General features: G+C 48.8%; 1 protein-coding gene across 2 annotated transcripts in view; it reads left to right on the plus strand.

Moving 5' to 3' along the window:
• Positions 1 to 9,837: 9,837 nt before the first annotated feature.
• The window catches only part of CDON (cell adhesion associated, oncogene regulated), a 91,497-nt gene continuing 87,618 nt past the window's right edge, over positions 9,838 to 13,716 (plus strand). For both annotated transcript variants that reach the window (XM_039496599.1, XM_039496601.1), the window contains exon 1: positions 9,838 to 9,965. The gene's annotated coding sequence lies outside the window, so the exon portion shown is untranslated. The remainder of the gene's footprint in view (positions 9,966 to 13,716) is intronic.

The raw sequence follows: 13,716 nt of genomic DNA on the forward strand, positions 1-13,716 counted from the left end.
TTCTTGTTTTTCTTCTTCTTTTTTAGGATTAAAAAAAAAACCAAAGTGTTTTTTCTCCCCCTTCTGGCTTAATTCCTCAAGAATGCGGAGGAACGCATTGAACATGGCTGTCCTCAGGCACCTAACTTTAATCACATTGTAAATCTTTTGTGAAGGTACTGTAGAAAGGATAGGCCATATAGGGTGCTAATTAGCTCTGAGTTAAGCTTCTGAGAAATCCAATTGAAATTAATACTGAGGGGGAGAGGGGGACACATCCAGGAATGCAGGTAGCAGAATGAGAATGGAGGTGAATGAATAGCCTTTGCTGCTTGTATATCCTCACCACTGTGCTAGCCAGACAGGTACCGGGATAAGGAAAATTTAATCTGAGACCATAGAAAATTGCATTGTGGCCTGTCTTTAGGGCCCCAGCCTGGGTTTTAGCTGCTGCTGTCAGCAGGACTATCTTTCCTTTCGGGAACAGAAGGAGAGACAGAGAAACACCATGCTGGGATATAGAGTCCATCCTGGTAGGGGACTGGATTAGGATCATTCTCCTGGCTTTGCTACTCTCTACACGCCAGAGCAAAAAAACAAAAAACAAAAAACCTGGGGACGGGGAAAAAAAGGTTAAAGCCAGACAGGAAGAACATGCCAGCCTCATCTATTTGATTTCTTATGATTTCCAGTTTGTTATTTCCAGGGAGTTCTCTTTGTAGCTGTTTTGGTTGCAGAGATTTTTGATACAATGTTTATTTTACACCCCTCCCAGCTCTGTTCTGACCTGGGAAATATGCCATCTGTTATATTTTTTTTTAAATAATGGCTGCTTTGGGGATCTGACAATTAACACGATGTTTTACAATTCACCAGAGCTGTTTCCGGCCACTTAGCAAGAGGGTTTCTTTTTAGCTGTGTCACAGAGTTGGCTAGTAGCAATAAGCAGATAACACCCAGCAAATATCTAGATTTTTATCAGAAAAACATAACAGCAAAAAAAGAAAACAAAAGGAATTTTCAAACACGAGGTTCTAGCTCTGAAAACCTCACACTGACTTCTCCACAGGCCCTAGGTCCAGATCCTCAAAGGCATATAGGCATCAGAACTTAGGGGTCTAAATATCATTGAGGATCTGGCCCTAGGCCCTCAAACTGCTTGGAAGTCAACCTCTTCTCTAGAAGAGACTTCTTCCTGATGACCATTTGAACTTTCTATTGTGGTTTTATAACACAATGAATCCTCCTGCCTCTAACCGAAATATTAGGCCAAAATCTGAGCTGCCTCTGGCCCAGTCTGTGACTGTCAGATAGCCTGGTAATGTTTTTATTATTGATATGTTATGTCTTGGGTTTTTTCCTTAATGATGCTTTAAGTTTTCCCAAATAAAACAGATTTTCAATCATGGAAATTGCTAGTAGTTGACTAGGATAGACATTACCCTGCTCCCAAGTCTCTGTCTCTTATTATAAATTAGAATAGATTTGCTTGCTTGGAAAAGGGTGCACCTCATAAAGTATGAGACAGGGACTTTTTGTTCTGTGTTTGTCCAGCACCTAGCACTTCTTGGTCCCACGTGCTACAAAAATACAATAATAAACAATTGTACTGATTCCTGTGACACCTCCTTCAGTGCATCTGAACACAAAAAATTCTGGGCAACATCTGAAGCAAACAAGTTGCTAGTGTTTGAATGGAATATAGAGCCATGGAAGGAATAAAGGTTGAGAACCCCTGAAACTGAAAATGACATAGATACCAATTTATTATGAAAAGCAGTTTTCTGTTGACTAGCAACATAAAGGACCGCAATCTCAGGCCTGGTCTTCACTGGGGGGTAAGGGCGGGGGAGATCGATCTAAGATCCGCAACTTCAGCTACGAGAATAGATCGAATTAAAATTACTTACTTTGCGTCCTCGCAGCGCTGGATCGATGGCTGCCTCCCGTCGACTTTGCTTCCACCTCTCGCACTGCTGGAGTTCAGCAGTCGACAGGAGAGTGATCGGGGATCGATTTATCGCGTCTACACTACACGTGATAAATCGATCCCCGATAGATCAATCGCTACCCGCCGATCCGGCGGGTAGTGTAGACGTACCCTCAGAGATGCTACAGTCCTGGTTTGGTATGGTGCCGGTATGTTCTCTCTCCTTTTTATTTTGTTCAGAAACATGCTAGGACATTTTTTTTATCCTCCCACTACTGTAGTGGCTGCATATTTATAGAGACTGCTGAACTGGAGAATTGTCCATAAAGTGCTTAAGAATCTTCCCTTGCTGTCAGTAGCATGTAAACAGGTGCTAACCATAATCTTTATGCTTCCTTAAAGAAATAGGTAACTCCACCAGAGAGGTCCTTTGGGGCCATCTGCCTGTCCCAAGTCAGGGGTAGGGGGGGGGGGGGCGGCGGGGGGCAACTCCCCCCCAAAAAAAATCTCTTGCTACAGAAACGCACAAATAGAGTTAACAGAGACTTTTTTTGGGAAAGAAAAGAAGGGTCTTCAAAGACGCATGACGCTGGGGTGGTGGGTGAAAAGAGCGCCACTACCCGATCCCCCTTCTACCAACCAGGAGGATTACCATATACCACATGGAGGGTGAGCGGAAAAGAAAAGGCCAAGAAAAGACTGGCGACCGCGACCTTCAGGTTGATAAAAAAAAAACTATACCTGGAACCTGGAACCAGCTAGAACCCAGAGAAGAGGATGGAGATCTCTGGTGGTTGGCCCATACCCCGGTTGGGGTGACGGGCATGAATGAATGAATGATGAAAGAAATAGGTCAAAATACAGTTAACATAATGACTCAAGCCAAGAAAACAAACAGCTTGTCAGGAGAGATCATCCTTTGATTGTTACCCTTGAGGACTGATGTCTGAGTCAGCATCCTACATTCTTGGATCAATTGGTTAGCATGCAACACATTATTGGAGTGATGTAGAATGCAGGCATTTATTTCCCCAAGTCTAGGCACGCACAGTTTGGCTAAGAATTGGACCTGCTGTCAGTACAAAGGTTATCTGCCCATTGATCGCAGATGGGTGCTAAGTTCCAGCTGCCTCACTGATTTGTATCTGAATAGAGGTGTTTCTTTAAAAAATAGGAGGATGGTAGGTTAAGCCTGGCGTACACTAAAAATTAGATCAGTTTAATTACATTGGTCAGGGGTGTGAAAAATCTACACCCTTCAGCGGCATAGATGACCTAAATCCCTGTGTAGACAACAGTAAGTCGATAGAAGAATGCTACCACCTCTCGGGGAGGTAGATTACCTATGCAGTTGGGAGAATCCCTCTCTTTGGTGTAAATAGTGTCTCTACACTGAAAAAGCAGCAAAGAATCCTGTGGCACCTTATAGACTAAGCACTACAGTGGTGTAGCTCTGCTATTGTAGCTTTTTAAATATAGACAAGCCCTCAACTCATGTTATTTCCATTTGTATTTTATGTGTTACAACCCAAGCTCTCAAAGTTTAGCTTGTTTCATTAAGGGTTGGGCTACTTAAAATGCTACAGTGGCACAGCTGCTCTGCTGCAGTGCTTCAGTGAAGATGCTACTAATGCCAATGGGAGGGGTTCTCCTGTTGGCATAGGTAACCCGCCTCCTGGACAGGCAGTAGCTGGTTGACGGGAGACTTCTTCCACTGACCTAGCACTGTCTAAGCAGGGACTTCGGTTGGCTTACCTACGCCACTCAAGGGTTTTCACACCCCTGAGCACCACAGTTATGCTAACCTAATTTTCTGCTGTAGGTCAACATAACTATGTTGCCTAAGAGTGTGAAAAATCCTGAGCAACAAAGTTAAACGGACCAAACCCCTGGTGCAGACACAGCTCGGTCAACAGGAGAATTCTCCTGTTGACCTAGCTACTGCCTCTCAGGGAGGTGGATTACCCATGCTAACAGGAGAACCTCTCCCATTGATGTAGGTACTGTCTTCACTGAAGTGCCACAGCAGTACAGCTGCAGCATTTTAAAACCCTTAGACTTTCGCTTGTGGGTCTTTGTAAATCATGATGATAGGACATCATTCTGGACAGCCCTGGAGACTCAAGTCTTCTGTTTATCCATGGGAATAGAGGAAGAAGCCCACCCTATCCTCAGCCAATTCACCCTGACCTGGAGGGATCACCTCCAGCAAGAAGAGAGGACCCCAGCCTCCAAGTTCTATTCAATCTTTGGCTCCTCTGCTGACTCTAACAAGGGTGGCAATTGTGGTGATGTGTTTATGATCTGGCCATCTGCTACTGGAAGCTTGTTTCACATAAGGCACCAAACCTGCTGTAGCCCAATCTACAGATTGTATATTAATTATATTGATTACTTAAGAATTCCCAGTTATCACTTGAAGGGTTGACAGGTTCTTGTCTCAAGATCAGGCCCAATATTATTAAAATTACTGTTCAGTGGGAAACCCTGTTGTGCACAGTTGCAACACTCACACTTCAGGAATCCTTCTACATTTGTAATAGTTTATTAGTATGTTGGCAAAGTCACAAACACTCTAACCCATCAAGGTAGAAAGAGAGAATACAGAATGTCCATCTTCACATCTATATGCTCACACCATCCCTTGCAGACCTGAAATGTTAGTTATCTTCCTCATCACCATCACCTTCCTCGTTATCACCACTGGCCATCATCCTGGCATTTCCCAAGGGCTACATCTCTCTCTCCTCCTGCACACCGGCTGGGATACAATTTTGTAATATGTTATGCTGATGCCACTATGCCTATTCAGTAGGGGTTTCTCCCCTCTTCATTTGTATTTTCTCCCTCTACTAATGTTGTGGTGCCCTTCTCCTATAGGTTAGTATATTAATTATCTCAATTTATCAATTCGTTGCCATGGCACTCTTATGGTGAGACACCTGCAGATATTCCTACTCTAAAATATCCAAAAGCTGGTGTTAGCTCATGTTCCTGTGGCTGGCTGGTGTCTTCATGGACAAACTTCCTCCTAAAGCCCTCTATTCCCAGTTCCCCAAAATTTAGGGGTGACCATTAGGCCACTTATCTGTGCTAGAATTCATAGGCCTCAAGCCTTATGCTAACTGCTGAAGCCAATGTTGTACAGGATTCAGGCCTGTAGGTTCTTTGGGTTACTGCTAAATAAACTAAATGGTAAAGCTAGCTCAATGGGGTACACTGCACTGGAGTCAAATTGGTGATTTGGAATGAAGGACACTGTAAATCATTGATGATCCCATGACCCATCCAGTCCCACTCTCTTTTCGTTTAGGCCAGGCCTTAATTGAAGTGCACTGTGGTGCTATAACATCTGAGGAACTATGAGAGTAATATGAATATAAACAACTCTTCTGTTGAAAATGTGACTGGGTAAAACTTCGGTGGGATGGGTTTCCATTTTCACTGGAAATCCTCAGTGAGGTCCCTTCCAACCCTGGTATTCTATGATCATGCTAAGTCTATTCTCAAGGAAACCTCTTCCATCCTGGTTACCAGACAATTTGTGCAATGTTTGTGTGTCAAAGGAGACATCTGAAATAATCAATAAAGAAACTTGTAGACTGAGTGTGCTCCCCTACAATCTGCTTAGCTCCTGTGGCCCAGAGACAGTAGTTTAGGCAGTGGATTAGGACTCTGACCTGGGTTCTATTCCAGCAGTGTCGTGGAGCTGCTATATAACCTTGGGCAAGTCTTTTTAGCTCTCTGTGTCTCTGATTTCACTCCCACTCTTTGTCTTGTCTGTTTAGTAGGGTCTGACTCTTATCCTGTGTGTGTACAGTGTCCTGTCCGATAAAGCCCTGATCTTGGTCAGAGCCTCTAGGTGCGACTTTAATACAAATAATAAAGGTAGCCTGTTACAATAACATTAGATTGCCAAACTATCTGGTACTGTGGAACCTCAGTTACTTGAAGGTCTCAGGGAACACTAAACCTCCAGAGGTTTAGATACCTGGGGAAGTCACCTTTATGTACGTAAATCTATGCATCTAAGAAGACATTTGCAGCTTCAGATGACAGTTTGAGCTGGGTGGTGATTAGACTAGCAAGATTCTGCTGTATATGCTGCTTTATTAAAGTCAAACTTCCTTGTTTAGATGAAAAAAAGTATCCCAAAAGCACAGCCTTCATTCTGATCTCACACCAGTGAGATGCAACCCAGTTGACATCAGTGGAGTTACTCCTGATTTACACTGGTGTGAGATCTGAATAAGGCTCACTGTATTCATTTCAAGGCTTTGGGACTCCCTGGGGGCAGGAAGGCTAGTTATATAACTCCTCTTTATTTACAAGAGTACAGTTTTTACATTGAAATTTATCATGTACTCCATCACCATGGCCTCTGGGAACATCACACTTGAAACCAAGCTGCAGACGACATACCACATAGTTGTTGGTACCTATATTAACTACAATTGTATTATTAACGTATTTCTATTACAAGTTTACTTCTTCCAGTCATACTTGATTAACCTGCCTTAATAAAAAAAAAGACTTTAGAATCTGCACCTTTAAAGTTGACAACCTTTATAAGATATTTTTGCCTTTCTTTCCCTGAAGTATCTTCCTTTTCTTTTCCCACTAGTTAGTGAAACTAACTAACTTTATATTTGTGCTGTTTTGCCAGAGCACAAAAGCCATCTTCTTACTAATCACAAGATTGGTCTCCTCTTCCCATGAAGCCGTATCACATTTTCCATCATGCAAATGAAATGTGTAAAATAGTTTTCTTTTAATCTGTTCTACTGGTAAATTAATCCAGCATTACAAACTCAGCAATAGAGTTAGATGATCTGTATATAATAGGTTTAGTCAATTGAATCAGTAAAGCCTAGCCTGTTCACCATATAAAAGGCTATAGAAATCTATGAAATCCACTCGCATATGTTTCCATAAAGTAGACCATACTGCAACTTCTTGTTGTTCCTTTTTGAAAACCAAAAATTATTATACGAGGCAAATGACATTTAATTTCATTACCTTGATGATTTTGCTGCATGATTGTCAAGGCTATGAAGAATAATAAGAGTTTGGGGACAAAGCAGGAGATAGTTAAGTGTTGTAATGCAATCATTCAACGTGTAATTCCAAAGATTATGTCTAATGCTCTGCAATTTAACAAGTTGTCGATATTGAATGTCATTGCATATGATCAGAATTTCACAAATATTTAGTGTGATCTTTTGTGGTTAAATCTGGACACAATCCAAGTTCCACCCAACCCATTTTTGTTGTTTAGTACCGTCTTTCCAACTTTGGTTTGTTTTAAATGGTATCTGGTAAATTTCCATAAAATGGTCAAAGGGCATGTATAAAGCAGAACTCATCTTCTCAGCATGGGGGTTGTGACCAGGTGTAAGAGGGTTGTGACCACCCTGCTTTTGCCACATTGCTACATGGAGGGGGGTGCCAGCGAGGCGGAAGGGGAATTTGGGGGATGGGTTGAGACCCACAGAGGCAAAATATGAGACACACCATTGCAATTGGCCTAGTCCACTCATGGTTGGGGTTAGATCAACTACTCCAGATGCCAAGCTGGAAGCCCCCCCACAACCCTGTGAAACACCTTGGGAGCCATAAAACTCCCTCCCTTCCTGGCATCAGTGCCTTGACTGGCTCCACCCTTCTATGGCCCTTGATGCTGCCTCCCTCCAGACTACTCTGGGGTGTGGCCAGGGTGTCCTGTGAGTCCAGGTTATTGCCTGCACTGCCACTGAGCCAGGGGAGCCCTGTGGAGGGGGAAATGGGCCTGCAAGCTAAGGGCCTCCAAACACCTCCTGGTCACAGGCCCCCCCAGGCAAAGGGGCATCCCCTGTGGAGAGTCATGTGAGGTGGGGGGCACAGGGACTATGTCAGGCAGGGCTCTAGCAGTGGCAGTGGCACTGGAACAATTTTTATAGTGGGGATGCTGAAAACCATCGAACAAAACTGTAAACCACTTCAAGCCAGGAGGTGCTGCCAAACCTCCAGCACCTTTGGGAGACCAGAAGGGTGCCCTGTGGAGAGCCCTGTGCAGGCATGGGCTGTGCCAGGCAGGACTCTGGGAGGGCAGGGGGGCCTGTGCAGGGGCTGCAGGGCCCTGTGCAAGGGGGCGGGCTGTGCCAGGCAGGCTCTGGGAGGGCAGGGAGCCCTGTGTGTGTGTGTGGGGGTTGTGTGCCAGGCAAGGTCTGGGAAGGCAGGGGCCCCGTGTGTGTGGGGTGGTGCCAGGCAGGCTCTGGGAGGGGGAGGCTGTGCCAGGCAAGCTCAGGGGCTGTGCGGGGGCTGTGCCAGGCAGGCTCTGGGTGGGCGGGGCTGTGCGGGGGCACTGTGCCAGGCAGGCTCTGGGAGGCGGGGAGGGGCTGTGCGGGGGCTGTGCCAGGCAGGCTCTGGGTGGGGCGGCTGTGCGCGGGGGCTGTGCCAGGCAGGCTCTGGGCACGGGGGCCGTGCGGGGCTGTGCCAGGCAGGCTCTGGGTGGGCGGGGCTGTGCTGGGGGCTGTGCCAGGCAGGCTCTGGGCGGGTGGGACTGTGCGGGGGCTGTGCCAGGCAGGCTCTGGGCGGGCGGGGCTGTGCGGGGGCTGTGCCAGGCAGGCTCTGGGCGAGGGGCTGTGCAGGGGGCTGTGCCAGGCAGGCTCTGGGCGGGCGGGGCTGTGTGGGGGCTGTGCCAGGCAGGCTCTGTGCGGGGGCTGTGCGGGCGGGCTGTGCCAGGCAGGCTCTGTGCGCGGGGCTGTGCCAGGCAGGCTCTGTGCGGGGCTGTGCCGGGCAGGCTCTGTGCGGGGCGGGCTGTGCGGGGCGGGGCTGTGCCAGGCAGGCTCTGGGCGGGCGGGGCTGTGCGGCGGGGCTGTGCCAGGCAGGCTCTGGGCGGGGCTGTGCGGGGCTGTGCCAGGCAGGCTCTGGGCGGGCAGGGCTGTGCGGGGGCTGTGCCAGGCAGGCTCTGGGCGGGCGGGGCTGTGCGGGGGCTGTGCCAGGCAGGCTCTGGGCGGGGCTGTGCGGGGCTGTGCCAGGCAGGCTCTGGGCGGGGGCTGTGCCAGGCAGGCTCTGGGCGAGCGGCGCTGTGCGGGGGCTGTGCCAGGCAGGCTCTGGGCGGGGGCTGTGCGGGGGCTGTGCCAGGCAGGCTCTGGGCGGGGCTGTGCCAGGCAGGCTCTGGGCGGGGCGGGGCTGTGCGGGGGCTGTGCCAGGCAGGCTCTGGGCGGGGGCTGTGCCAGGCAGGCTCTGGGCGGGGCGGGGCTGTGCGGGGGCTGTGCCAGGCAGGCTCTGGGCGGGGCTGTGCCAGGCAGGCTCTGGGCGGGGCGGGGCTGTGCGGGGGGGGGGCTGTGCCAGGCAGGCTCTGGGCGGGCGGCGCTGTGCGGGGGGGGCTGTGCCAGGCAGGCTCTGGGCGGGCGGCGCTGTGCGGGGGCTGTGCGGGGGCTGTGCCAGGCAGACCCTGGGAGCGCGGGGGGGCGATGCCGATCTGGGTAGCCCGTGCGGGGCGGGGTGACGGTGCCGCAGCCGCCCATAGGCGGCGAGGGACGGGAGCCCCCGGGCAGGCCGGGGTGGAGGCACCGCTCGCAGGGCAGGGCCCTGGGGCCGCACCTGTGGGCACCGCGCACGTGCGCCGCGAACCAGCCGCTTCTCCGGCCCGCCGGCCCTTTAAAGGGCCAGTAGCCCCGCGTCCCGTCCGGCGGGTTCTCCCACGCGCGCCGGCCCAGCCCCCGAGCGGGGCGCTCCCCACCCCCATCTGCAGCGTTGGTACGTTCCGAGCGGAGCGGGAGGGGACGAGCGGCAGTTGGCTGAGAGCGGGCGGAGGGAGGGGGCTCGGGGGCGTGGCCTGCGCGCGCCCTCCGGCGCTGGGCGGCGGGGGCGGGGTCCGGGCGCGCGCGGGGGAGGGGCCGCCCGGGGCCCCGCCGCCGAGTGCGGTCAGTGTGCGCGAGGCAGCGGTCGGGGCGGGCGGTGTTGGATGGAGGGTCCGGTCCGGATCGGCCGCGCGCTCTGGAATGTCCTGGGGGCGGCTGCCGAGCGGGAGCGGGGTCTCTCTGGGCACGGCCAGCCCGGCTGCTGAGAGGTACCGGGGCGGGGCTGCGGGGCGCCGGCGGGCCGGGCCGGGACAGGACAGGACAGGACAGGATAGGGGGGCAGGTTACCTGGAGGGGGCGCTGGGTGCCAGGCGGCGGCATTGGGGTTGCGGGGTGCTGGGTGCCAGGCAGATCAGTGTTGGGGTGCTGGGTGCCAGGCGGGGGGTGCTGGGTGCCAGGCGGGGGGTGCTGGGTGCCAGACGGAAGGGATCGATTTTGGGAGGTGCTGGGTGCCAGGCGCGGGTCTGGGGGGTGCCGGGAGTGGGGTCGGGGATGCTGGTTGCTAGGCGGGGCGTGCTGGGTGCTAGGCGGGGGGATTGGCGTGGCTGGGTGCTAGGCGAGGGGGTGGGGGGTGTTGGGTGCCACGTGGATCAGTGTTGGGGGTGTTGGGTGCCAGGTGGGGGGATTGAGGGGTGTTGGGTGCTAGGCAGATCAGTGTTGGGGGTGCTGGGTGCCAGGCGGGGGGGTTGGGGTGCTGGGTGCCAGGCGGGGGGGTTGGGGGTGCTGTGGGCTAGGCAGATCAGTGTTGGGGGTGTTGGGTGCCAGGTGGGGGGATTGATGCCAGGCAGATCAGTGTCGGGGGTGCTGGGTACCAAGTGGTGGATCAGGGTTGGAGAGTGGATGGCAAGCGAAGCTCTCACCTTCCCCAGTGCTCCCAACTAATGAGTGAGTGGCAGCAGGGGGTAAGCCCTGGGTGCTGCGGGGCCAGGGCTCCAGGGCAGTCTCCCTCAGGGACCGTGCATAGGGTTGTGATAGATAGGACCAGCCAGTGTGATGCCCCCTGTGTAGGCTCCAGGAAAGGTGCTACGCTATCCCTGGATGGTGTTAGCATTGAAGGGTGTTATACTGGGCTATTTACCTTCCTGTGATGCTTAAAAAGATCTTGGTGTGACTTCCCACCCTGTAGGTACTATAGAATTTCCTGGGAGTATAGGCAGGTGTGTGTGTGTGGGTGGGGGTGCGAGGAAGGGTCATTTCTGGAGACAGCGATCTCCAGATACCAGCTGCTCCACCTTGGGACTATTGTGGGCTTCTTTTTGATAAACAACGCCTCACATCCTCCAGTTGAAGGCTAGGAAGAGACATAGGAGTGATTGCCTTCCTGAGTTGCCTGGATTAGGTATGAGAGGAGAGGGCTACTCTGGAAGCTACTCTGACACTGCCTCTTTAAGCTCTGATGTTGATAACTTAATCCCGCAAATGTTCCCAGAGCAAAACCAAGGGCAGCAGAACCCAGGCTACCTGGTCTTCGGTCATTCTGCTGCTAAATACAATAATAATACTCTGGTACCTCATAGACAGAAACACAATGCCTGGCATATGGTTGGTAAATGTGATTGAGAGAGACAGCTGTCAACTTCCGATTGTCAAATTAACGTTCAGTACAGCTCCTTTTTAACATTAAATTGTAAGTTGTATCTTGTTTTTCTTAAGACTATTTATAGCAGCAGCTGTTGGGAAGTTCTCTTCATTTGGGACAGGATGAAAGATCAGATTTTGTTTGGAAATCTTAAATTAGTTGTTTGTTTTTCTAGCTGAGCAGCAGTTAGTCATTCTTACTGTCAAGGAGCAGCGCAGACTGCCACTATATGTTAAGCACGTGTTGAAATTGTACAGTGCACAAATGAGCAGCTTGGAAAAGTAGACAAACACTGGCAAATGGGGAAACCTTTGCACTTCCTTGAAGTTGAGTTCAACCAGTGTTTTGACTATTTAACATCCAAAATGTGCTTCGTTGTTCTTAATGTTGTTTAACTGCATTCAAAATCTTGGTTAATTGATAATCTTGAGAGGATGATATAATTTCATGAGCAAAGATTCCCAAGATCATTATTTATATGAGGTAACGATTCATGTGCAACTCATTTTTGTCTAATAAAACCCTTCTTGGGTTGTTCAAACTCTTTATCTTTGGTATGAAATGCTTTTGAGCACATCTCAAGCTTCAAGATCAAAAAGTACATTGGACCTCACTGATCCAGCCAGTGTAGGTTTGCATCAGTCCTTGCCTGCTGTTGCAGGTGGTTTGACTTTGAAGTGAGCTAATTAAATTGAAGTTGTTTAGATGGACAGCTTTATGCAGGTCAGCAAGGCAGAGTTGAATGAGATTTGTATACTGGAGTGGGGATTCTTGTCACTAAAAGTGAAAGGTAAACCTAATTTAATTGTTCTTGTTCTCTTGTTTCATCAGACAGGGTTTGTTTGCAGTTTGACAAAACATTTTCATGACTTTCTCTTTGCTCATATTAAATTAGGTAGTCTGGGCTCTTTAAGATAAAGTATAAATGGGGGAAAATCTTATTCACTAGAAATGTTTTCCCTCAAACTGTATATATAAACTGAAAAATAAATATATATGTTTGGGTTCCATTTGTTTGTTTTTAGACAAACTTTGAGAGGAAAACCCCAGAGTTATTTACTATATTGACTATAATAGGAATATACTGGGATATATTTATTTTCTCTGAATTCCCCAGTGCATCCTATCATCAGTCTCTTTATTGGAATCTCTTTGAGGTAGGGATGTTTTGGTATCTTTCTGTCTTGTAACAGACATTGTACTTTGGAACGTAAACAAAAATGACTGAAATTAAAGGAGAAAGTATAGTTTGTAATTGTGGTACTGTAAAATATCTGGAGGATGTAGAAGACTCATAAAATTATAATAAATAATGGCTCTTTTTGTGGCACTTATTCTAAAATAAGGAGATGAGTTGGTACCAGTTTCAATATAAATGCTAATTTGTATTAAAGCGCACTTAGTAAAGGAGATAACTTTGTTTTTTGGTTAAAAGTAAGGAATCCTGCCATATGGAATGTCACTTTCAAAATCTTAGCTTACAGGAAAATAAACCGCTTTTCCATGATTTTTTTTTCCATTTCCTACAGTATCACTGGTGTGATCTGAATAATAGTACTGAGGTGATATTATTAATGTGGCTTTTTAAAATCAAACTAATTATATTTGCCTGAAAGAGCCACATTAGTGTGATTCTAGCTCCCTGGTGCCTTTTTGGAGCTCTGGAGACAGTCTAGTGAATAGGGCTGAAAATTCATTCTGTATTTGATTAAATGGAACAGACTCGTTGCTCCTTACCCCAGCAGGGGCTATGAGATCTCTTGATCCTCGAAGCGGCTCAGAGACCCTGGGAATTCCATTAGCGAGCACCTGAGGAATTTCTGCCCTGCAGTGCCTTTTTTTTGGTGGTAGTGGGGGGAGAGAGTGAGTAGTATAGCAGTGTTGATGGTGGGCGGAGGAGGCTGCATTAGAAGAATTCATATGTTGGCAGATCTAAAATCAAGGCATGACTTAACAGCTTATCTTGTAAGAGAAAAGCCCAACCCAAAGGCACACTATTAGCCAAGACTTCTTATATTTAAAGTGGAACTGTGGTGTGTATTGGGCACTGAGATGAACTGGTCCACACAATTTATTGAACCCGTCTGACTCGTTAATTCTCAAACTGTAGAGACAAATTGGAGGAAAACAAATATAAAAACATATACCTGCAAGCCTGGTGAGTTTCTAAAAACAATTTACAGGATGTCAGCTGTTTTGACTTGACTAATTGTTCATGATTTGGGGTTTTATTGCAGTCTTCCAAAGAAAGTAAATCTATATGATTGTTTTCTTTTAACTTGTCACTGCAAAAGTCAATTTAAAATAATTATATATTTTGCTTCTTTTTTGTCCCAGGTCATTGTAGATATAAAATTATAATGCTAGACGAACCTGAACTC

The sequence above is a fragment of the Mauremys reevesii genome, linkage group 12, assembly GCF_016161935.1.
Source record: "Mauremys reevesii isolate NIE-2019 linkage group 12, ASM1616193v1, whole genome shotgun sequence".
Classification (NCBI taxonomy): domain Eukaryota; kingdom Metazoa; phylum Chordata; order Testudines; family Geoemydidae; genus Mauremys; species Mauremys reevesii.